This window comes from Mustelus asterias, chromosome 10, assembly GCF_964213995.1.
Source record: "Mustelus asterias chromosome 10, sMusAst1.hap1.1, whole genome shotgun sequence".
Classification (NCBI taxonomy): Eukaryota; Metazoa; Chordata; class Chondrichthyes; order Carcharhiniformes; family Triakidae; genus Mustelus; species Mustelus asterias.
Window position 1 is genome coordinate 113753732 of NC_135810.1, and position 27049 is coordinate 113780780.

Consider the following 27049-nt stretch of genomic DNA (forward strand, 5'->3'; position numbering starts at 1 on the left):
ACCAGCTTTTTTTACGCAGAAGATAACTGAAAATGAAGCTTTAACCAGGGCCAGCTACAAACTAGCTTATGTGTTGGCTAAAAGAGGAAAGCCATTCACCGACGGAGATCTCATCACAGAGTGTATAAGGGAAGCAGTGGAAGAGTTATGCCCAGAAAAAGCAAATCCGTTCAAAATCATCAGTCTTGCGCCAAATACTGTTGCTCGTAGAATTGAGGATATAGGAAGCAATATATTTCATCAAATTGCAGACAAAGCAAGAAATTTTCAGTTGTATTCTCTCGCACTTGATGAATCGACTGATGTGTGTGACACACCACAACTCCTAGTATTCATCCGTGGCGTCGACAGTGAATTTAATGTGACACAAGAATTAACATCAGTACATAGCATGCACAGCACAGTAACTGGAGAAGACATCTTCAAAGAATTGCAAAAAACTGTGTTAGAATATAACCTGGAGTGGAATAAACTGCAATGCGTGACAATTGATGGAGGAAAGAACATGTCTGGGGTGAAGAAAGGTTTGGTTGGACAAATCACAAAAGCTTGTGAGATTGGTGGATTCTCAAAGCCCATGTTTCTGCATTCCATTATCCATCAACAAGCATTGTGCGGAAAATATGTCGATATGTCTTGCGTTCTGAAACCTGTTGTTTCAACAGTGAATTTCATTCGATCTCACGGGCTTAATCATCGCCAGTTTCGTGATTTTCTGAAAGAAACTGATTCTGAGTTCGGTGACTTGCCTTATTATACAGCAGTTCGATGGCTTAGTTGTGGAAAGGTTCTATCACGGTTCTTTCAGCTCAGAGAGGAAATTGATTCCTTTCTCACAGAGAAGAATCGACCCGAACCACTTTTATCAAACACTGACTGGCTTTGGAAATTGGCATTTTTTGCAGACGTGACAGGCCATATGAATCAATTGAATCTGAAGTTGCAAGGTGAAACAAATTTGATTTGTGATCTATTCATGCATGTCAAGGCATTCAGGGCAAAACTGATGCTATTTCAAGGACAGGGGAAAGTTCATAACTTGGTTCAGTTTCCATGTTGTGAAAACTTTCATGAAGAAAGTGAAGCAGAATTTCCTTCTTCATTTGCAACAGAAATCATTAAGGACTTGCAAAAACAATTTCAGGAACGATTTTCTGATCTTGATGGAAACACAGATGAAATAAAGTTGTTTCAAAATCCATTTGGCTGCAATGTTGAAACACTCCCAAGTCAGTTTCAAATGGAAATTATTGATCTCCAATCAGATGACATGCTGAAAGACAAGTATAAAGAAGGAAATCTGATCCAATTTTATAAATCTTTGCAGCCTGAGCAGTTTCCAAATTTGAAGCGATTTGCTTGTGGATTTGTATCAGTTTTTGGTACAACGTACCTGTGTGAACAAACATTTTCAAAAATGAAGTATGTCAAGTCCAAATATCGAGCAAATTTATCTGATGAGCATTTGAAGTCCATTCTAATAATTGGCTCCTCAAGCTTGAAACCTCAGTCAGCAATATTTTGAAATTAAAAAAGCAGTTCCATCATTCCCATTAATCTTGTGCAAAACTTCATGATTTGTTGGTTACGATTGAAAACTCCAATTGCCAGAATTGTGTAGAAAGGTGCAGACTGATTTATTTTTGTTCGACCTTTATTAATGGTTCAAGTTTATTTTGAATTTCTTTGCTTTGTTTTACTGAAGTTCTTTCTTGGGGCGTGTTAATTTTTCTTATTGTGTGACACAAAATTGGACAAATTCTCATTTCAAGTAAACATTTGTAAAATTTCAGTAAATAAAATTAATTAAAAAATTAATAACCTGCTTTTCTCATCTGCAGTTAAGTAATTGATTATTTTGTCAGAGCGTTTACTAATGTTTGACATTTTTACTCACTATATATCATTTCTCAGTGTAAGCACGGCATTGTTTCTTTGTAATTGTCACATTTCTCTTTCGTTCTGAATCAGATCGTGCTGATTACAAAGATGATGCAAATAAAACTTATTCATTCATTTAAATTTTATTCATTCATTTATAAAACTAATTTTTTTTCTTTGGCCCCCGAAAATGTGTGAAATATACGATGTGGCCCTTGTACTGAAAAGTTTGGAGACCCCTGCATTAGAGAATAAGAAACAAAAGTTGACAAAACACTTGGTCAAAGGCGTAGGCTTTAAGAAGAGTCATAACGGGGGAATATGAGGTGGAGAGGTGGACAGGCAGAGGGAGGGAATTCCAGAGCATGGGGACCTCGACAACTGAAGGCACAGTCATCAGCTGAAGAGGCTAGAATTAGAGGAGCGTAGATATTTCCAACTTTTGTGAAGTTGAATGAGATTACAGATATAAGGGCGGGCTGGGGTGGGTGTGTGGGGCGGTGGGGGGGGGGGGGGGGGGGGGGGTGCAGGCCATGGAGGGAAGCTGAGATTCTCAAAGTCAAGATGATTTTTGAACTGGAGCCATGGTAGGTCAGTGAGCACAGGGATGATAGTGGAATTGGAGTTAGAATCATGGAATCATAGAATCATAGTGTACAGATGAGGTCCTTCAGCCCATCGAGACCGCACCGACAGGTGAGAAGCACCTGACTCCCCACCTAATCCCATTTGCCAGCACTTGGCCCATAGCCCTGAATGTTATGATGTGCCAAGTGCTCATCCTGGTACTTTGTAATGGATGTGACGCAAGCTGTTTCTACAACCCTCCCAGGCAGCACATTTCAGACTGTCACCACCCTCTGGGTAAAAAAGTTTCTAAATGAGTTGCTACGAGCTAAGACCCGGGCAGCAGAACGTTGAATAGTTTCGGGTTTATGGAGGGTGGAAGAACAGCCAGACATTTTAGAAAACCAACTCCTCCAAGAGATACCCTTTGTGTATTGTTGTGTGTATCCTTGTGAGCGAGAAGGAAGTAATCGTCTTGAGTTGAGAGCAGGCCTGTGATTTCTCCTTCCCCGATATGCAGGGCGTTCTAATGGACAAGAACGTCCAGGGCTTTTCCAGCGTTGATGACTTGTAACGTCTGGGGCCTCTGCTGATTCGGGCCTGCTCTTCCAATCATTCATGTGTCATCTTGTTGTGCAAGTGTAGCCCTGAAGTTAAAGGAGTATAGCCTGTAACACCCACTATTGTAACACTGGATATGGCTCCACAAGGAATATGGCTAAACAGAAACAGGAGCAGGAAGAGGCTGGCATGGAAGTCAAATGGCATTAAAACATAGGGCAGGATTTTACGGCCTTGCACATCCCGAAACTGTAGAATCCCGCCCGAGGTCCTTTCCATGATCCCCCCCTTGCCCGCTCCAATTCCCTTGGCGGGCGGAGCACTAAAATTCCGGCCTACAGCCCGAACCTGTTCAGTCCCACCCATCGTGTATACTATCTGAGCTGCTGCAACTGGCATTGATTGAAGAATAATGCCTTACTACACAGAACACGATCTCTGGCTAACATGTGCAACCTGGACAGTATTCCATTTGAGCCTTAGCTCACACTAACGATCCCACGGTGGCACTGCAGTTAGCACTGCTACCTCACAGCACCAGGGACCTAAGTTCAAGGCCTGGCTTGGGTCATTGTGTGTGCGGAGTCTGCACTTTCTCCCCGTGTCTCCAGTTTCCTCCCACAGTCCGAAAGATGTGCTGGTTAGGTGCATTGGCCATGCTAAATTCTCCCTCAGTGTACCCGAACAGGTGCCGGAGTGTGGTAACTGGGGGATTTTCACAGTAACTTCATTGCAGTATTAATGCAAGCCTAATTGTGACACTAATACGTAAATTTTAAAACATTGATGAATCAACAACCTACTTGAACCCACAATCTGTACGTACCCAAGACAACATCACGTGATTAACTGAAGCATTCATTAGCAAGATCTCACAAATGTGCAACATAGCCAACAAGAACACCAGTGGTTGCACCACAAACCATATTGGTAATTATACATCCAGCCTGAACTTTCCAAGGCAGTGGTTCTACTAACAGTGATTTTCTCGAAAATAAAGGCAACAGAACAGAAGTTCAATCCAGGGACAGGCTGAACACAAGCAAATTATCAAGGGAAATAGTGAGAGGAAGGGAGGGAATTTAAAATGATAGGGACAAATTCAAAGACACACATCTTAAAGCACATCTCTCTTTCTCGCTCTCTCTCTCTCTCTCCATGTAGCATCATAGGACTCAGAGAATCCCTCAGTGCAGAACCAGGCCAATCGGCCCATCGAGTCTGCACCAATTCTCCAATGAAGCATCCCAACTAGACCCTATCCCCATGACCCCATATATTTACCGTGCTAATCCTCGTAACCTACACACCTTGGGACAATAAGGGTCAATTTTGCATGGCCAGTCCACCGAACCTAATCCCCATTATCTGAGAGTTGCTGATCATGGCTAATGCCATATTACCACGGGGTCAGGCAAAAAACTACTTCACCTGGCATAGGGATTGAAGTTGGTGGCATTCTACATCATCTAACTGGCAAAGGTAACCAACCTCTTTACGCACATCAGAGATAGAATAAAATGATAAAATCATACAGTGCAAAAGGAGGCTAAATGAACCAAATTGCCTGTGCCAGGCCTTTGAAAGAACAATTTGTCCCACTCCCCTGCTCTTTGATCTTACTGATGTTAACTTATTGAGTCAATCTCCAATTCCTTTCTGAAAGTTGCTACTGAATCTGTTTCTACCATACTTTCAATTAGTGCATTCCAGATCACAGGGCTATCAGGGTCATGAAGAAGTCATAGAAACATAGAAACTAGAAGCAGGAATAGGCCATTTGGCCCTTTGAGCCTGCTCCCCCATTCATTTTGATCATGGCTGATCATTGAATTCAATATCCTGATCCCCCCTTCCTCCCATATCCCTTGATCCCAAGAACTATATCTAATTTCTTCTTGAAATCACGCAACGTTTTGGCCTCAAATACTTTTTCTGGTAGTGAATTCCACACATTCACCACCCTCTGGGTGAAGAAATTTCTCCTCACCTCAGTTCTAAAAGGTTTACCCCTTATCGCCAAACTATGACCCCTAGTTCTTGACTCCCCTACCATGGGGAACATTCTTTCTGAATCTACCATGGCTAACCCTGTTAGAATTTTATAAGTTTCTATGAGATCACCAATCACTCTTGTAAACTCTAGTGAATGTAATGCTAACTGACTTAGTCTCTCCTCATATGACAGGCCTGTCATTGCATGAATCAGCCTCTGAAACCTTTGCTGTGCTCCCTCTATAGCAAGGGCATCCTTCCTCAGATAAGGACACTAAAACTCCAATACTCCAGGTGTGGCCTCACCAATGCCCTATACAATTGCAGCAAAACATCCCTATCCCTATACTCATATCCTCTTGCTATGAAGACCAACATACCATTTGCCTCCTTTGCTGCCTGTTGTACCTGCGCACTTACTTTCAGCAACTGATGTACGAGGACTCCAAGGTCCCATTGAGTATCCACCTCTCTCAATTTACACCCATCCAAATAATAATCTGTCTTCCTTTTATTGCTACCAAAGTGGAAACCTCACATTTATCCTTTGAGCTTTGACAAAGGTTCGTCTGGATTCGAAATGTCAGCTCTTTTCTCTCCTCACAGATGTTGCCAGACCTGCTGAGATTTTCCAGCATTTTCTCTTTTGGTTTCAGATTCCAGCATCCGCAGTAATTTGCTTTTATCACATTTATCCACATTATACTGCATCTGCCATGCAGATGCCCACACACTCAGCCTGTCCAATCATGCTGAAGCATCTCTGCACCCTCTTCAGAGCTCACCCTCCCACCCAACTTGGTATCAGCTGCAAATTCCAAATCATTAATATATAATGTGAACAGTTGGGGTCCTAGCACAGATCCCAGCGGAACACCTCTAGTCACTGACTGCCAATCAGTCAAAGACCCATTTATGCCAACCCTTTGCCTACCATCTGCTAACCAGCTTTCTATTTCAAGACATTACCTGCAATCTCATGTGCTTTAACTTTACATAGTAATCTGTTATGTGACACCTTGTAGAAAGCCACCTGAAAGTCTAAATGAACCACATTGTTGTTTCTCCTTGGCCAACTCTACTAGTTAAATCCTCAAAAAATTCCAATAGATTCATCAAGCATGATTTCCTTTTTGTAAATCCATGCTGACTTTGCCTGATTATAGCACTGCCTTCCAAATGCCAAGTTATGAAATCCTTGATAATAGACTCTAGCAACTTGCCCAGTACCAAAGTTAGGCTCATTGGTCTATAGTTCCCTGTTTCCTCTCGACCTCCCTTTTTGAATTACATTAGCTATCCTCAAATCTGTAGGAACTATTCCAGAGTCCAAAGAATTTTGGAAAATAACCACCATTGGATCTACTATTTCCAGGGTCACTTCAAGTATTCTGGGATGAAGATTATCAGGACCTGGGAATTTATCCACCTTCAATCCCATCAGCTTCCCTAAAACCATTTCTCTACTAATGCTGATTTCCTCTAGCTCCTCAATAAAAAATGTTTCTCTCAGCACTTCTGGTACATTGTTCGTGTCTTCCTTTGTGAAGACTGAAGCAAAGTACAAATTTAATTCCTCAGCCATTTCTTTATTTCCCATTATGAATTCTCCAGTTTCTGACTGTAAGGCATTTACATTCAATTTGTCAATTTTTTCTCTTTACATATCTATCGAAACTTTTACAGTCAGTTTTTATGTTCCCCACTAGCTTACTTTCATACTCTATTTTGCTCTTCATAATCAAGCCCTTGGTCCTCCTTTGTTGAATTTTAAACTGCTCCCAATCCTCAGGCTTATTGCTTTTTCTTGCCAATTTGTATGCTTCTTCCTTGAATCTGATAATATCTCTAATTTCCCTTGTAAGCCATGGGGTTTGGTCACAATTACCTCTTGCGCCAAACAGGAACAAACAACTTCTGGAGTTCACCTATTTGTTCTTTAAATGCCTGCCATTTCCTGTCCACTGTCTTTCCTTTCAGTAATGTTTCCCAGTCCGTCATGGCCAATTCATGCCTCATACCATCATAGTTGGCTTTATTGAGATTCTGGACCCTGGTCTCAGAATCAACTGCATCATTATCCACCTTGACAAAGAATTCTACCATATTATGGTCACTCGTCCCCAAGGGTTCTCTCACAACTAGATTGCCAACTAATCATAGAGATCATAGAAATCATAGAAACCCTACAGTGCAGAAGGAGGCCATTCGGCCCATCGAGTCTGCACCGACCACAATCCCACCCAGGCCCTACCCCCACATATTTACCCGCTAATCCCTCTAATCTACGCATCTCAGGACTCTAAGGGGCATTTTTTAACCTGGCCAATCAACCTAACCCGCACATCTTTGTACTGTGGGAGGAAACCGGAGCACCCGGAGGAAACCCACGCAGACACGAGGAGAATGTGCAAACTCCACACAGACAGTGACCCGAGCCGGGAATCGAACCTGGGACCCTGGAGCTGTGAAGCAGCAGTGCTAACCACTGTGCTACCGTGCCGCCCCTTTCTCATCCTTTCTCATTGCACAGCACCCAGTCCAAGATGGCCTGCTCCCTTGTTGGTTCCTCAACGTATTTCTCCAGAAAAGCATCCCGTGTGCACTCCAGAAATTCCTCCTCTATTGTATTGTGACTAATTTGACTCTCCCAATTTATATGGTCTTATGACCTAAGTCTCCACAAGGCCGTAATAAAATGTAGTTCCCAGCATTGTACTTCAATTTGATTGGTGCCTTATTATTTCAAAGGGTAAGACTGAGCTGAATTTGGTTATTATAGAACAGAAAGGAGCAGTGGAAGGGAACAAGTAATGGTTGTGCCATGCAAAGACAAGGCAATGACTATCTCCAATAAAAGAGAATCTAACCAACTGCTATGATCTATGTCTCGAACTGCTCTCTAAGTTCAATGGCTTCACAAACATATAAAATAGGAGCAGGAGTAGGCCACCCAGCCCCTCGAGCTTGTTCCATAATGTCAAAGAACAAAGAACAAAGAACAATACAGCACAGGAACAGGCCCTTCGGCCCTCCAAGCCCGCGCCGCTCCCCGGTCCAGGATTGAATCCTGAATCCAGGATCCCCGCCCAATTTTCCAGCCTATCTACATACCAATATCCTATCCACCGAGCTGTCCCTCACAGCTACGATGCTTTGTTCATTACAACCTATTAACTTACCCCCACCCCCCCATTCCAGACCATGTGATCTCCAGGGAGAGGCGAAAACCCAGAGTGAAAAACCCCAGGGCCAATATGGGGAAAAAAAATCTGGGAAATTCCTCTCCGACCCCCTGAGGCGATCGAAACGAGTCCAGGAGATCACAATGGCCCCGATCGGAAAATGCTTCCCAACCCTAGTCATTTCCACTTCCACGAACACCATATGAATTCCCTGTCCCCGAGACAGGTTCCCAACTATCCGCAGTCTCACTCTGTACTGGCACCAGCAAGATGATCATAGAATGAAGCCTTGAAACGAGAAACCAGGAACAATTAGCCCGCGCCGCTCCCTGGTCCAAACTAGACCACTCTTTTGTATCCCTCCATTCCCACTCCGTTCATATAGCTGTCTAGATAAGTCTTAAACGTTCCCAGTGTGTCCGCCTCCACCACCTTGCCCGGCAACACATTCCAGGCCCCCACGACCCTCTGTGTGAAATATGTCCTTCTGATATCTGTGTTAAACCTCCCCCCCTTCACCTTGAACCTATGACCCCTCGTGAACGTCACCACCGACCCGGGGAAAAGCTTCCCACCGTTCACCCTATCTATGCCTTTCATAATTTTATACACCTCTATTAAGTCTCCCCTCATCCTCCGTCTTTCCAAGGAGAACAACCCCAGTTTCCCCAATCTCTCCTCATAACCAAGCCCCTCCATACCAGGCAACATCCTGGTAAACCTCCTCTGTACTCTCTCCAAAGCCTCCACGTCCTTCTGGTAGTGTGGCGACCAGAACTGGACGCAGTATTCCAAATGCAGCCGAACCAACGTTCTATACATCTGCAACATCAGACCCCAACTTTTATACTCTATGCCCCGTCCTATAAAGGCAAGCATGCCATATGCCTTCTTCACCACCTTCTCCACCTGTGACGTCACCTTCAAAGATCTGTGGACTTGCACACCCAGGTCCCTCTGCGTCTCTACACCCTTTATGGTTCTTCCATTTATCGTGTAGCTCCTCCCTACATTATTCCCACCAAAATGCATCACTTCGCATTTATCAGGATTGAACTCCATCTGCCATTTCCTTGCCCAAATTTCCAGCCTATCTATATCCTTCTGTAGCCTCTGACGTAGGGGAGGAATTCCTGGAGTGTATACGGGATGGTTTTCTTGACCAATATGTGGAGGGACCAACTAGAGAGCAGCCCATCTTAGACTAGGCACTGTGTAATGGGAGGTAGTCATTGCCAATCTAGATGTACGAGACCCCTTGGGATGAGCGACCATAACATGATGGAATGTTTTATCAAGATGGAGAGTGAAGTAGTTGATTCAGAGACGAGGGTGCTGAATCTTAATAAAGGAAACTATGAGGATATGAGGCGTGAGTTGGCCTTGATAGATTGTGGAGAGCTGCTTAAAGGGATGACAGTGGATAGGTAATGGCAAACGTTCAAGGAACGCATGGGGGAACTGCAGCAACTGTTTATTCTTGTCTGGCACAAAAGCAAAATGGGTAAGAGGCCCAATCCATGGCTTACAAATGAAATTAGAGAGAGCATCCAATCCAAGGAAGAAGCAGACAGATTGGCCAAGAAAAATAATAGGTCTGAGGATTGGGAGCAGTTTAGAATTCAGCAAAGAAGGACCAAGGGAATGATTAAGAAGGGAAAAATACAGTACAAAAGTAAGCTTGCAGGGAACATAAAGACTGACACTAATAGTTTCTGTAGATACGTGAAGAGAAAGAGGTTGGTGAAGACAAATGTAGGTCCCCGACAGACAGAAATGAGGGAATGTATAAGAGGGGACAAAGAAATGGCCGAGCAACTGAATACATACTTTGGTTCTGTCTTCACAAAAGAGGACACAAATCAGATGCCAGAAATGTTGGAGAATGCAAGATTTAGTGAGAGGGAGATCAATATTAGTAGAGAAATGGGGCTGGGAAAATTGAAGGGATTAAAGGTGGATAAATCCCCAGGGCCTGATAATCTACATCACAGAGTACTTCAGGAAGTGGCTCTAGAAATAGTGGATGTATTGGTGATCATCATCCAGGATTCTATAGACTCTGGAACAGTCCCTGCAGATTGGAGGGTAGCAAATGTCACTCCAATATTTAAAAAGGGAGGTAGAGAGAAAACAGGGAATTATAGAACAGTAAGCTTAACCTCGGTAGTGGGGAAAATTCTTGAGTCCATTATAAAGGACTTTATAGTAGAGCATTTAGAAAGCAGTGGCAGGATCAGACAGAGTCAGTATGGATTTATGGAGGGGAAATCATGCTTGACAAATCTGTTGGAATTCTTTGAAGATGTAACTAGTAGAGTTGACAAAGGGAAACCAGTCGATGTGGTATATTTGGACTTTCAGAAAGAATTTGACAAAGTCCCACACAAGAGATTATCGGCAAGATTAAAGTGCATGCGATTGGGGGAAATGTATTGGGATGGATAGAAAACTGGTTGGCAGGGAGCAAACAAAGAGTAGGAATTAATGGATGCTTTTCAAATTAGCAGGCAGTAACTAGTAGGGTGCCACAGGAATCGGTGCTGAGACCCCAGCTGTTCACAATATATATTAATGATTTGGATGAGGGAACAAAATGTAACATCTCAAAGTTTGCAGATGATGCCAAGTTGGGTGGGAGGGTGAACTGTGACGAGGATGCAGAGATCCTTCAGAATGATCTGGACAGGTTGGGTGAGTGGGCTAATCAATGGCAGATGCAGTATAATTTGGATAAGTGTGAGGTTATTCACTTTGGAAGCAAAAACAAGAAGGCAGATTACTACCTGAATGGCTGTAAATTGGGAGAGGGGAGTATGCAGCGGGACCTGGGTGTCCTTGTGCGTCAGTAACTGAAGGTAAGCATGCAGGTGCAGCAGGCAGTAAAGAAGGCTTTTGGCATGTTGGCCTTCATTGTGAGAGGTTTCAAGTATGGGAGCAGGGATGTGTTTTTGCAATTATACAAGCCCTTGGTGAGGTCACACCTAGAGCATTGTCTCCTTTCCTGAGGAAGGATGTTCTTGCTCTCAAGGGAGTGCAACAAAGGTTTACCAGGTTTATTCTGGGATGGCGGGACTGATGTATGAGATTGACTAGATTAGGATTGTTTTCGCTGGAATTCAGATGAATGAGGGTGGATCTCATAGTGACTTGGAAAATTCTAACAGGAATAGACAGGGTAGATGCAGGGAGGATATTCCCGATGGTGGGGGAGTCCAGAACCAGGGGTCACAGTCTGAGGATTCAGGGTAGACCATTTAGGATACAGGCAAGGAGACATTTCTTCACCCAAAGAGTGGTGAGCCTGTGGGATTCATTACCACAGGAAGTAGTTGATGTTAGAACATTGAATATATTCAAAAGGCAGCTGGATATAGCATTTGGGGTGAATGGGATCAAAGGTTTATGGGGAAAAAGCAGGATTAGGCTATTGAGTTGGACGATCAGCCAGGATCATAACGAATGGTGGAGCAGGTTCGAAGGGCCAAATGGCCTCCTCCTGCTCCTATCTTCTATGTTTCTATGATTGTGATCTCATGCCACTTCCAATAACCTATCACCCCTTGTTTATCAAGAATCTATCTCTCTCTGCCTTAAAAACATATAAAGACTCAACTTTCACTGCCTTTTGAGGAAGAGAGATTCAAAGACTCACAACCCTCTGAGAGAAAACATTTCTCCTCATCTCTGTTTTAATTGAGGGACCCCTTATTTTGAAAGAGTGACCCCTAGTTCTAGTTTCTTCCACAAGGGGAAACATCCTCTCCACACACAACTTGTCACTACCTCCCAGGATCTTAAACATTTCAATCAAGTTGCCTCTTACTCTTCTAAACTCCAGGGGATACAAGCCTAGTCTGTCCAACCTTTCCTCATGAGGCAATCCGCCCTTTACTGTTCTAGTAATGAAAAATATATGGAATTAAGAATCTACTGATGACCATGAAACCATTGTCGATTGTCAGAAACCCATCTGGTTCACTTAAGTCCCTTTAGGGAAGAAATTTGCTGTCCTTACCTGGTCTGGCCTACAGAGTCACAGCAATGTGGTTGACTCTCAACTGCCCTCCAAAGGCAACTAGAGATGGGCAATAAATTCTGGCCAGCCAGTGGCGTCCATGTCCCATGAATGAATAATAAAAAAATACCTGTTATGAACTGTTTCTAATGCATTTACATCCTTCCTAAAATTAAGAGACCAGTACTGTATGCAGGACTCCAGATGCATTTATCATCACTGAATTCCCACCATCAACATCCTGGGGCGTTACCATTGTCCAGAAATTTAATTGGGCCAGCTATATAAATACTGCAGCTAGGAATTCTGCAGTGAATAGCTCACTTTCTGACTCTCCAAAACCTACCCACTGTCTATGACGCACAAGTCCAGAACGTGATGGAATACTCTTTACTTGCCCGAATGAGTGTAGCTCCAACAACACTCAAGAAGGTTAACAACATCCAGGACAAAACAGTCTGTTTGATCAGCACCCTATCCATCACCTTTAACATTCACTCTCTGCGTTGTTAATACACAGTGGCAGCCGTGTGCACCATCTACATAATGCATTGCAACAACTTATCAAGGCTCCTTCAATGGCACCTGCCAAACTCATGACCTTAACACCACCAGGAACAAGGGCAACAGATGGATAGGAAGACCACCAACCTTCAAGTTTTCTTCCAGGCCACACACTTGTCCTAACTTGGAAGTACGTCACCGACCATTTACTGTCGCTGGGTCAAGATACTAGAACTCCCTCCCTAGCAGCACTGGGGTTGCACCTACAGTACATGGACTGCTGGGAGTCAAGAGGGGCCTCACCCTCACTTTCCAAAGGGCAATTAGGGTCGGGTGACGTAGCCAGCAATGCCCACATCTCATGAATAAAAGAAAATGATAAAAATGAAGACCTAAGATCCACAAACTAAAATGATTATCTAAAATGATTTATCTTTGTTTACGATTTACATAGATGATTTGTAGTTGGGGACCAAGTGTAGTGTGTCAAAATTCGCAGATGACACTAAGATGGGTGGAAGAGCAAAGTGTGCAGAGGACGCTGAAAGTCTGCAAAGGGATATAGATAGTCTAAGTGAGTGGGCGAGGGTCTGGCAGATGGAGTACAATGTTGGTAAATGTGAGGTCATCCATTTTGGTAGGAATAACAGCAAAATGGACTATTATTTAAATGGTTAAAATTTGCAGCATGCTGTTGTGCAGAGGGACCTGGGTGTCCTTGTGCAGGAATCTCAAGGAGTTGGTTTGCAGGTGCAGCAGTTAATTAAGAAGGCAAATGGAATTTTGTCCTTCATTGCTAGAGAGATGGAGTTTAAAAACAGCGAGGTTATGTTGCAGCTGTATAAGGTACTGGTGAGGCCACACCTGGAGTACTGTGTACAGTTTTGCTCTCCTTACTTGAGAAAGGATATACTGGCACTGGAGGGGGTGCAGAGGAGATTCACTAGGTTGATTCCGGAGTTGAGAGGGTTGGCTTATGAGGAGAGACTGAGTAGACTGGGGCTATACTCATTGGAATTCAGAAGAATGAGGGGAGATCTTATAGAAACATATAAGATTATATGTTTCTATAAGGAATCGGCTGCCGTCAGGGGTGGTGGAGGCGAACTCAATAGGGTCTTTTAAGAGACTCCTGGATGAGTACATGGAGCTTAATAGGATGGAGGGTCATAGGTAGGTCTAGAAGGTAGGGATGTGTTCGGCACAACTTGTGGGCCGAAGGGCCTGTTTGTGCTGTAGTTTTTCTATGTTTCTATGTTTCTATTATGAAGGGAATAGATAAGATAGAAGCAGGGAAGTTGTTTCCACTGGCGGGTGAAACTAGAACTCGAGGGCATAGCCTCAAAATAAGGGGAAGCAGATTTAGGACTGAGTTGAGGAGGAACTTCTTCACACAAAGGGTTGTGAAGCTGTGGAATTCCCTGCCCAGTGAAGCAGTTGAGGCTACCACATTGAATGTTTTTAAGGCAAGGACAGATACATTTTTGAACAGTAAAGGAATTAAGGGTTATGGTGAGCGGGCGGGTAAGTGGAGCTGAGTCCACAAAAAGATCAGCCATGATCTTATTGAATGACGGAGCAGGCTCGAGGCGCCAGATGGCCTACTCCTGCTCCTGGTTCTTATCTTCTTATGTTCCCTTCCGGTCACTCAACTTAGATACAAATTCTTGAAAAAAATAGTAACAAGTTGCTATTTTTCCATTTCATGTTGTGCTCTCGCCATTGTCACACAACTCACAACAAAAAGATTACTTCCTGTTCACAGATATATTTTTAACAAAATATTGCGCCATGCTGGCCAGATTTCACGTGGTGTTGCAAACATTTGACACAGTTTGCAACTGTTTACGAAAAGCTGCAAGTGTAAAAAGTAACGTCGAAACGCCACATCTGTTCACAGTTATTAGAAGAATGGCTTGCAGCAATGTATAGTAAGAAGTCTCACAACACCAGGTTAAAGTCCAACAGGTTTATTTGGTAGCACAAGCCACAAGCTTTCGGAGCACTGCCCCTTCATCAGGTGAGTGGGAGTTGTGTTCACAAACAGGGCATATATAGATACAAACTCAATTTACAAGATAATGGTTGGAATGCGAGTCTTTACAGGTAATCAAGCCTTAAAGGTATAGACAATGTGAGTGGAGAGAGCGTTAAGCACAGATTAAAGAGATGTGTATTGTCTCCAGCCAGGACAGTTAGTGAGATTTTCCAAGCCCAGGCAAGTCGTGGGGGTTGCAGATAATTGTGACATGAACCCAAGAAACCGGGATCTTGGGTTCAACTTGGGTTGAACTTGGATCTTGGGTTCAACTCCCACTCACCTGATGAAGGGGCAGCGGGAATCGAACCCGGGTCCTTGTCGCTGTGAGGCAGCAGTGCTAACCACTGTGCCATCACGAAGGAGCAATAGTGCCACTTATAAATAAAAATTTCCATCCATTTAGCATGGGTTTGGATTGACCAATCCCTTCGTCTCGCGGGGCTGGGCCTACAGGCCACCTCAAGTGTGATGAGCCTCTGAAAGAGTTCCCAGCAGTCTAGCTACCTTTATTTTTTTCAATTTGACAGCATATTTCTAGCATCAGTCTCTGTTATTCTTTTTTTTCTTATTGGGGACGTGTCGTATATAAGCTTTTAAATGTTTGTGGTATCTGAGGTGTCCTCAATCTTCATCTTCTTCGATTTCCATGTCCTCCCAGATTGGTGTAGGATTTGCCCCCCGTGTTAGCCAAATGCCCTAGCCAGATGGATATCAAACCACTGATTGAAGGGCTGTCCAGCCATCTCATTTAACTTATTTATCATATCACAAGGGTGCCTCCAACAATAATTTACATTTCCGTAGCACCTATAACATTGTTAAACCTCCAAGGTGCTCTGCAAGACTGTTGCCAACAGAATTTGACACTGAACCAGATAAGGAGATATTAGATCAGGTAAGCTAAAGCTTGGTCAGAGAGGTAGGTTGTCGCAATCATCTTAAAGAAAGAGTGATGCAGAGAGAGAGAGAGAAAGGGAGGTTTCCAGGGAGGAAATTCTAAATTTAGGGCCTAAACTACTGAAGCACTGTCGGAGGGAATGAACAAACTGAGTCTTCCGAGACCATGTTAAACTTCAACAAAAACAACTTTATTCAACATGCATGAGGGAGAGCAGAACTCATGACTTGTAACTATAGCTTGCTTCCGAGATACTCTACTGAGCATTGTCTCTTACACAATCTTATACCCCTTTCTTTACATTACAAAGTATTACATTTACATCAGATCATCATATTGTTACTTTAAATTGGTTACAATTCTGTTTTTGATTACATTATATGGTTCCATTGTCTTGTGTGCTTTAGTTTTAATCATTTCCTGGACATCTCCTGTCTACCTGTTTACAATATCAAAGCATTGTGTTTGTCAAACTGATTTCGATGGGGTGTTAATTGCCCCATCTCCTGGATATTTGATTCAGTTTTCAGAGGCACAATGGTTCCTCTAGAACTTTTGGAGCCTTGATAAGTGATATCAATTCTCATGTGTTGTTTTAACCTTGGAGCGATACCATCTGGGGTGTGACTGTTTTAGTGCCGGCTGATGGGGTTATTTGTATTTTGTCCTGTCTTCCTGCAGTGAGTGTGGATATCACAGTGCTGTCTGTTTAACCCTTTCCACACACTCCTCTCCTGCTGCAGCCCACATTCCCTGGGTTTTGCGCTGTACAAGCACACCCAACTCCGTCGCTGGTAGAGCAATGGACTCAAGGTGCACAATAAGACAGTGCAGAGTTCTCAGGGAGCTGCAGGCCTGAAGAAGACCTGTAGCTTAGTTGGTTAAAGTGCGCCTGCCTTGTAAACAGGAGGTCCTTGGTTCAAATCCCAGCAGAGCCACTGATCTGTGCAATTGAGCACTTCCTCCCTAAAAGGGCAAAGAGCTGTTTCAACCACATTTTGATTCAATGTTTTAAGTTTCCTTTCTGCTTTGTTTTTTGTCTCACACGGTTCCCTTTTTGGGGACTGCGCTTCTTGCTTTGTCTTGGAATTTATTTGATTAAAAAAATAAATATAAAGGGGATTTCAAGGATATGGAGGGCAGTGGCATGGAGCTGCTCTTATAGCCAGCATATTTATCATAGAATCATAGAAACCCTACAGTGCAGAAGGAGGCCATTCGGCCCATCTGTCTGCACCGACCACAATCCCACCCAGGCCCTATCCCCACATATTTTACCCGCTAATCCCTCTAACCTACACATCCCAGGACTCTAAGGGGCAATTTATAACCTGGCCAATCAACCTAACCCGCACATCTTTGGACTGTGGGAGGAAACCGGAGCACCCGGAGGAAACCCACGCAGACACGAGGAGAATGTGCAAACTCCACACAGACAGTGACCCGAGCCGGGAATCGAACCCGGGACCCTGGAGCTGTGAAGCAGCAGTGCTAACCACTGTGCTACCGTGCCGCCCAGTCCAGTTCAGTTTCTGGTCAATGGTAGCCCCAGAATGTTGATAGTTGGGAATTCAGTGATGGTGATGCCATCGAATGTCAAACCTTTTGAAGATGTGATCCTGAGATGTGAGATTATCGTCTGCAGCGGCAATCTGGAACCTTTCCATCCCCCAAGGTTTATCCTCCTATTCCTTATCTACATGCCATTCCTTGGCAACATCATCCACAAACAGTGTTAGTTCACATGTACACTGATGACACTCAGCTCCACCTCACCACTACCTCTCTTGACACCTTCACTATTGCTGAATTGTCAGGCTGATTATCCACCATTCAGTATTGAATAAATAGAAATTTCCTCTAATTAAATATTGGGAAGATTGAAGCATTGTTTTTGGTCCCCACTCCAAATATTGGACCCTAGCGACTGACTCTTTTCCCTCTCCCGAGGAACCATTCAAGGGAAGATGATGCTTACGTTATATGGTTCCAACCTTGGTCACAGTAAGAAGTCTCACAACACCAGGTTAAAATCCAACAGGTTTATTTGGAATCACAAGCTTTCGGAGCACTACTGTATCATCAGGTGACTCACCTCATCTCTGCATTCCATAAGGAAGCCATTCAGCCCATCGAGTTTGCACCAACAACAATCCCAACCAGGCCCGATCTCTGTAATCAAACTTACCCTCCTATTCCCCCTGACACTAAGGGACAATTTAGCATGGGCAACCAACCTAACCAGCACATCTTTGGAGCGTGGGAAGAAACCAGAGCACCCAAAGGAAATCCACGCAGATACAGGGAGAATAAAACATACATAGAACATAGAACAGTACAGCACAGTACAGGCCCTTCGGCCCTCGATGTTGTGCCAAGCTTTGTCCAAAACCAAGATCAAGCTATCCCACTTCCTATCATTCTGGTGTGCTTCATGTGCCTATCCAATAACCACTTGAAAGTTCCTAAAGTGCCCAACTCCACTATCACAGCAGGCAGCCCATTCCACACCCCAACCACTCTCTGAGTAAAGAACCTACCTCGGACATCCCTCCTATATCTCCCACCATGAACCTTATAGTTATGCCCCCGAGTAACAGCTACATCCACCCGAGGAAATAGTCTCTGAACGTCCACTCTATCGATCCCCCTCATCATCTTATAAACCTCTATTAAGTCGCCTCTCATCCTCCTCCGCTCTAAAGAGAAAAGCCCCAGCTCCCTCAACCTTTCCTCATAAGACCTACCCTCCAAACCAGGCAGCATCCTGGTAAATCTCCTCTGCATTCTCTCCAATGCTTCCACATCCTTCTTATAGTGAGGTGACCAGAACTGCACACAATATTCCAAATGTGGTCTCACCAAGGTCCTGTACAGTTGCAGCATTACCCCACAGCTCTTAAACTCAAACCTCCTGTTAATAAACGCTAACACACTGTAGGCCTTCTCCACAGCTCTATCCACTTGAGTGGCAACCTTTAGAGATCTGTGGATATGAACCCCAAGATCTTTCTGTTCCTCCACATTCTTCAGAACCCTGCTGTTGACCCTGTAATCCGCATTCAAATTTGTCCTACCAAAACGAATCACCTCACACTTATCAGGGTTAAACTACATCTGCAATTTTTCGGCCCAGCTCTGCATCCTACCAATGTCTCTGTGCAGCCTACAACATCCCTCCACCTCATCCACTACTCCACCAATCTTGATATCATCAGCAAATTTGCTGACCCACCCTTCAGCCCCCTCCCCCAAGTCATTGATAAAAATCACAAATAGCAGAAGACCCAGCACTGATCCCTGTGGTACACCGCTGGTAACTGGTCTCCAGTCTGAAAATTTTCCATCCACCACCACCCTCTGTCTTCTATGAGATAGCCAGTTACTTATCCAATCAGCCAAATTTCCCTCTATCCCACACCTCCTTACTTTCTTCATGAGCCAACCATGGGGAATCTTATCAAACGCCTTACTAAAATCCATGTAAACGACATCAACTGCTCTACCTTCATCTACACACTTAGTTACCTCCTCAAAAAATTCAATCAAATTCGTGAGGCAAGACTTACCCTTCACGAATCCATGTTGACTATCCCGGATTAAGCTGCATCTTTCCAAATGGTCATAAATCCTATCCCTCAGGACCTTTTCCATTAACTTACCGACCACCGAAGTAAGACTAATCAGCCTATAATTACCAGGGTCATTCCTATTTCCTTTCTTGAACAGAGGAACAACATTCGCCACTCTCCAGTCCTCTGGCATTTTCCCCGTGGACAGTGAGGACCCAAAGATCAAATCCAAAGGCTCTGCAATCTCATCCCTTGCCTCCCAAAGAATCCTAGGATATATCCCATCTAGCCCAGGGGACTTATTGACCCTCAGGTTTTTCAAAATTGCTAATACATCCTACCTCAGAACATCTACCTCCTCCAGCCTATCAGCCTGTATCCCACTCTCATCCTCAAAAACATGGCCCCTCTCCTTGGTGAACACTGAAGAAAAGTATTCATTCATTGCCTCTCCTATCTCTTCTGACTCCATGCACAAGTTCCCACTACTATCATTGACCGGCCCTAACCTCACCCTGGTCATTCTTTTATTTCTCACATAAGAGTATAAAGCCTTGGGGTTTTCCTTGATCCGACCCGCCAAGGACTTCTCATGCCCCCTCCTAGCCCTCCTAAGCCCTTTTGTTAGCTTATTCCTTGCTACCTTGTAACCCTCAAGCAACCCAACTGAACCTTGTTTTCTCATCCTTACATACGCTTCCTTTTTCCTCTTGACAAGACATTCAACCTCTTTTGTGAACCATGGTTCACTCACTCAGCCATTTCCTCCCTGCCTGACAGGGACATGCCTATCAAGGACATGCAGTATTTATTCCTTGAACAAGCTCCACTTTTCATTTGTGCCTTTCCCTGACAGTTTCTGTTCCCATCTCATGCTCCTTAATTCTTGCCTAATTGCATCATAATTACCCCTCCCCCAATTATAAGCCTTGTCCTGCCATATGGCCCTATCCCTCTCCATTGCAATAATGAAAGACACCAAATTGTGGTCACTATCTCCAAAGTGCTCTCCCACAAACAAATCTACCACTTGGCCCGGTTCATTACCCAGTGCCAAGTCCAATGTGGCCCCACCTCTTGTCGGCCTATCCACATATTGTATCAGGAAACCCTCCAGCATACACTGTACAAAAACTGCCCCATCCGAACTATTCAACCTATAAAGGTTCCAATCAATATTTGGAAAGTTGAAGTCACCCATGACAACTACCCTGTGACCTCCACACCTATCCATAATCTGCTTTGCAATTTCTTCCTCCACATCTCTATTGCTATTTGGGGGCCTATAGAAAACTCCTAACAATGTGACCGCTCCTTTCCTATTTCTAACTTCAGCCCATATTACCTCAGTAGGCAGATCCCCCTCGAACTGCCTTTCTGCAGCCTTTAAACTATCCTTGATTAACAATGCTACTCCTCCACCTCTTTTACCACCTTCCCTACTCTTACTGAAACATCTATACCCCGGAACTTCCAACAACCATTCCTGTCCCTGTTCTAACCATGTCTCCGTAATGACTACAACATCGTAGTCCCAAGTACCAATCCACGCTCCAAGTTCACCTACCTTATTCCGGATGCTCCTTGCATTGAAGTAGACACACTTCAACCCATCTTCCTGTCTGCCGGTACACTCCTGCGACCTTGATACCCTCCTCAGTACCTCACTACACTCAACACTGGCTTCTGGACGACAGCTCGTTTTCCCATCCCCCTGACAAATTAGTTTAAACCCCCCCGAAGAGCCGTAGCAAATTTCCCTCCCAGGATATTGCTGCCTCGCTGGTTCAGGTGCAAACCGTCCTGTTTGTACAGGTCCCACCTTCCCCAGAATGTGCTCCAATTATCCATGTAACTGAAACCCTCCCTCCTACACCATCCCTGCAGCCGGGTGTTTATCTGCACTCTCTCCCTGTTCTTCAACTCGCTATCACGTGGCACCGGCAACAAACCAGAGATGACAACATGGTTTGTCCTGGCTCTCAGCTTCCACCCTAGCTTCCTAAATTACTGTTTTAAATCCCTGTCCCTTCTCTTACTTATGTCGTTGGTACCGATGTGTACCACGACTTGTGACTGTTCCCCCTCCCCCTTAAGGATCCTGAAAACACGATCCGAGATGCCACAGACCCTGGCACCCGGGAGGCAACATACCATCCGTGAGTCTCTTTCGTTGCCACAGAATCTCCTATCTGTCCCTCTAACTATCGAGTCCCCAATAACTATTGCTCTCCTGCTGGGTCCCTGACGCTATGAGACAGCAGTGCTAACCTCTGTGCCACCCGAGGTCTGGCTGAAGCAGTGTGGCAATACTATCTGAGAAGAAATGAAACAACAGCTTTGACGGAGTGAGTCACAAGAAATGCAGTTATAGAAGGGTTAAAGGATATCAAAAAGTTATAGGGGAAAGCCAGAACAAAGTATACGCATGGCAGTTACAAATAATTTGCATTCAGAATTAAGTACATGAATGATGATGAGAAGTAAGAACTCTTGTGGTTTTCTATGTATTTTAATTTGACTCTAGTTTTGACAAAGATCAGTGTCTTCTCAGCCAGTATTGCCATACTGCTTACTTCAGCCAGACTGAGGTGGCACAGAGGTTAGCACGACTGCCTCACAGCGTTAATTCCAGATTCAATTCCGGCCTTGGGTGACTGTGCGGAGTCTGCACATTCACTGCTCATGTAAAGCAGCCAATAATCACGGCACAGAACGCTCTTTGATGTAACTTGTCAGTGACATGACTGCACTTCCAGGTACAAACGCCACAAGATATGGGTACAGCTGATGTCAACGGGCCAAGACACAAGCTTATAGGACCTCAGGCTGAAAGCATTGTGGTAACCCCTGGACTGCCTGACCCCAGGAAGCCACGGGTCAGCTTAGGTACCCAAACAGTTCCAATTTTATGGAATTGAGTTACTTCGCCTCGCATTCTTTCAGCGTCTTTTTTTTTAACCAGTTACCTGAAAGCGTCTGCAAATGAAAAGAAAGATTAGCAAGTGTATTTCCTGTTCTCAGTAGCAGAAACTAACCTTTGCTTTCCCGATCGTTTTTTTAAAAAAAATCAGATTTTCAGATTGCACTTCTGATAACAAGCAGCTTACTTGGCCTACATTTATACCACAGTTTTTATTACAGTTTAACTGCTGGGGAGAAAGAAAACAAACCTTTGGCTTGTGCCTTGAATATTTATTGCACTGGAAATTTAAAGAAAGAAACATGCGATTTAATTTCTGCATTTACAACGTTGAAGATTACACAGTGAGTCGAGAAGCCTGAAAAACGTAGTGAGGCTATGCGGAAAGTACAAGGGAACAGGTCTAATTAGATAACACTTTTCAAATGGGCTGAATGGCCTTCTTGCTTGATGAGAACCTGAAGGGGACAAAACCTCTTGCTCAGCTCGTTGGGATTGCCCTTGCCTGGTTCCCTTTCCCAACATCCTCGGGGTTACCATTGACCTGAAACTCAACTGGACTCGCCACATAAACGCAATGGCCACAGGAGCAGGTCAGAGGCTATGAATACTGCAGTGAGCGATTCACCTCCTAACTCCCTGAAACCTGTCCACCATCGACAAGGCATAAGTCAGGAGTGTGATGGAATATTCACCACTTGCCTGGATGGCTGCAGCTCCAACAACACTCAAGAAACTCGATGCCATCCAGGACAAAGCAGCCCACTTAATTCGCACCACATCTACAACATCCACTCCCTCCATCACCAACGCTCAGTAGCAGCAGTGTGTACTATTTACAAGATGCAGTGCAGCAATTCACCAAAGATCCTGAGACAGCACCTTCCAAATGTACGAACACTTCCATCTCGAAGGACAAGGGCAGCAGATACATGGGGAACACCACCACCTGCAAGTTCCCCTCCAAGCCACTCACCATCCTGACTTGGAAACGTTTCACCGTTCCTTCGCTGGAGCACAGTCCTAGAATTCCTTCTCTAATGGCATTGTGGGTCAACCCACAACACGTGGACTCCAGCGTTTCAAGAAGGCAGCTCATCACTACCTTCTCAAGGCCAACTGGGGATGGGCGATAAATGCTGGCCAGCTAGTGATGCTCATATCCCACAAATGAATTTAAAAAAAGAATCCAGTCATAGCCAGTAACCACCTCCAGTGGTTTCATTTCCCATTCCCACATTGATAACTTAAATTTTGATCTGGTCAAACTGTAACTTTCTTGCTCATCCTGCGGCTCATCCTGCAGCGACTCATGGTATTCGGAACAAGGTGAATGAGTTGATGGTGCAAATCAGCACAAGTGGGTACGATCTGGTGGCCATTACAGAAACATGGTTGAAAGGTGACCAGGACTGGGAGATGAATATCCAGGGGTATCAGGCGTTTAGGAAGAATAGACAGGAAGGAAAAGGTGGTGGGGTCGCGCTATTAATAAGAGATAATATCAGGGTAGTACTGAGGGATGACATAGGCTCTGAGGAACAAAACGTGGAATCATTATGGGTAGAGATGAGGAATAGTAGAGGGAGAAAGACGCTAGTAGGTGTGGTATATAGGCCCCCAAATAATAATGTTGAGGTAGGGAGGGCTATAAACAAGCAGATAAGGGATGCGTGTAAAAACGGAACGGCAATAATCATGGGGGACTTCAACATGCACATTGACTGGCAGACTCAAGTCGGTAAGGGTGGAATGGAGGAAGAGTTCTTAGAATGCTGTCGGGATAGTTTCCTTGAACAGCATGTTACGGAACCGACGAGGGAACGAGCTATTTTGGATCTGGTATTGTATAACGAGGTAGGTAGAATTAAGGATCTTATTGTGAAGGACCCTCTTGGGTCTAGTGACCACAATATGGTCGAATTTCTGATTCAGATGGAAGAGGAGAAAGTTTGGTCTCAAACCAGTGTCCTCTGTTTGAACAGAGGGAAATATGATAGGATGAGGGATGAATTGGCTAAGGTAGACTGGGAGAGCAGGCTGGCAGGTAGGATAGCTGAGGAACAGTGGAGGATTTTTAAGGAGATCCTTTTCAGTTCTCAGCAAAAATATATTCCAGCAAAAAACAAGGATTGTAAGAAAAGGGAGAACCAGCCGTGGATAACGAAGGAAATAAAGGAGAGTATTAAAATAAAAACAACTGCGTACAGAGTGGCCAAAAATAGTGGAGAAACAAGTGATTGGGAAAAATTTAAGAAACAACAAAGAGAGACTAAGAAAGCGATAAAGAAAGGAAGGATAGACTATGAAGCTAGGCTAGCAATTAATATAAAAAATGATAGTAAAAGTTTTTATAAATATATAAAAAGGAATAGAGTGGCTCGAGTGAATGTTGGACCCTTGGAGGACGAGAGGGGGGAGTTAATAGTGGGAAATGAGGATATGGCTGAGTCTTTAAATACGTTTTTTGTGTCGGTCTTCACGGTGGAGGACACAAATAGTTTGCCAAATATTAACGATAGAGGGTTGGCAGCAGGAGAAATACTTAATACGATTAATGTTACCAGAGAGGCAGTGCTGGGTAGACTAATGGGACTGAAGGTGGACAAGTCCCCGGGTCCGGATGGAATGCATCCCAGGGTATTGAAAGAAATGTCAGAGGTAATAGTGGATGCGTTAGTGATTATTTATCAAAACTCGTTGCATTCTGGGGTAGTGCCGGTTGATTGGAAAACGGCTAATGTTACGCCGCTGTTTAAAAAAGGAAGGAGACAAAAGGCGGGTAACTATAGGCCGGTCAGCTTAACGTCTGTAGTAGGGAAAATGCTGGAATCCATTATTAAAGAGGAGATAGCAGGGCATCTGGATAGAAATGGTTCGATCAATCAGACGCAGCATGGATTCATGAGGGGAAAGTCGTGCTTGACGAACATGTTGGATTTTTATGAAGATGTGACTAGGGCGGTTGATGGAGGAGAACCGGTGGATGCGGTGTTTTTGGATTTCCAAAAGGCGTTTGATAAGGTGCCCCATAAAAGGCTGCTGAAGAAGATTAGGGCACACGGAGTTGGGGGTAGTGTGTTAAAGTGGATTGGGGACTGGCTATCCGACAGGAAGCAAAGAGTCGGAATAAATGGGTGTTTTTCCGGTTGGAGGAAGGTAACTAGTGGCGTGCCGCAGGGATCGGTACTCGGGCCGCAACTGTTTACCATTTATATAGATGATCTGGAGGAGGGGACGGAGTGTAGGGTAACGAAGTTTGCAGACGACACAAAGATAAGTGGAAAAGTGAATCGTGTGGAGGACGGAGAAGATCTGCAGAGAGATTTGGACAGGCTGAGTGAGTGGGCGAGGATATGGCAAATGGAGTATAACGTTGATAAATGCGAGGTTATACACTTTGGAGGAAATAATAACAAATGGGATTACTATCTCAATGGAAACAAATTAAAACATGCTACCGTGCAAAGGGACCTGGGGGTCCTTGTGCATGAGACGCAAAAGCCCAGTCTGCAGGTACAACAGGTGATCAAGAAGGCAAATGGGATGTTGGCCTATATTGCGAGGGGGATAGAATATAAAAGCAGGGATGTCTTGATGCACCTGTACAGGGCATTGGTGAGGCCGCAGCTGGAATACTGTGTGCAGTATTGGTCCCCTTATATGAGGAAGGATATATTGGCATTGGAGGGAGTGCAGAGAAGGTTCACCAGGTTGATACCGGAGATGAGGGGTTTGGATTATGAGGAGAGGCTGAGGAGATTGGGTTTGTACTCGTTGGAGTTTAGAAGGATGAGGGGGGATCTTATGGAGACTTATAAGATAATGCGGGGGCTGGATAGGGTGGAGGCGGAGAGATTCTTTCCACTTAGTAAGGAAGTTAAAACTAGAGGACACAGCCTCAAAATAAAGGGGGGTTGGTTTAAGACAGAGTTGAGGAGGAACTTCTTCTCCCAGAGGGTGGTGAATCTCTGGAATTCTCTGCCCACTGAGGTGGTGGAGGCTACCTCGCTGAATATGTTTAAAGCGCGGATGGACGGATTCCTGAGCGGTAAGGGAATTAAGGGTTATGGGGATCAGGCGGGTAAGTGGTACTGATCCACGTCAGATCAGCCATGATCTTATTGAATGGCGGGGCAGGCTCGAGGGGCTAGATGGCCTACTCCTGCTCCTATTTCTTATGTTCTTATGTTCTATTGTACAGTTCTACACCAACTGGAAGGCATCTGGCTGGAATTCTCCGACCTCTCCCGCCGCTGGGATTCTCCGATCCTGTTGGGATTCTCCGATCTCCTGACTTATGCCTTGTAGATGGTGGACAGGTTTCAGGGAGTTAGGAGGTGAGTGAACGGAGATTTAACTGAACGCCAAATTTTCCGTTCTTGCTGGCAGCGGTGGAAGTGTGTGGACAGCCGAAAAATTCTGACCATCTTCTCCAAGCTACACCTGCAATTCTGATTGGCCAGGAGAAGAGGGAATAAGACAAATCCAACTGCATCCCAAGTCCAAAATCAGAAAAGGGCAACAGGACATGGGCAGAGAAAATAGTCGTAAGTAAAGTTCTGAAACACATGTTGCTAAGGATGAGAGCTCTGTGTACCCCTAAATAACTGACACTGCTACATGAATAGCATCTAACTTGTTTATTTACTAATGTCACAAGTAGGCTTACATTAACACCTCAATAAAGTTACTGTGAAAACCCCAGTCGCCACACTCCAGCGCCTGTTTGGATACACTGAGGGAGAATTTAGCATGGCCAACGCACCTAACCAGCACGTTTTTTGGACTGTGGGAGGAAACTGGAGCACCCAGAGGAAACCCACGCAGACACGGGGAGAATGTACGGACTCTGTACAGACAGTGACGCAAGACAGGAATTGCACTTGGAATATAGTGTTCAA

General features: G+C 44.4%; 1 protein-coding gene across 1 annotated transcript in view; it reads right to left on the bottom strand.

Annotated features, from left to right (window-relative positions):
- The window catches only part of LOC144499885 (S-geranylgeranyl-glutathione receptor P2RY8-like), an 88847-nt gene extending 67981 nt beyond the window's left edge, over positions 1 to 20866 (bottom strand). Inside the window, exon 1 of the mRNA XM_078222518.1 lies at positions 20790 to 20866. The gene's annotated coding sequence lies outside the window, so the exon portion shown is untranslated. The remainder of the gene's footprint in view (positions 1 to 20789) is intronic.
- Positions 20867 to 27049: the final 6183 nt, after the last annotated feature.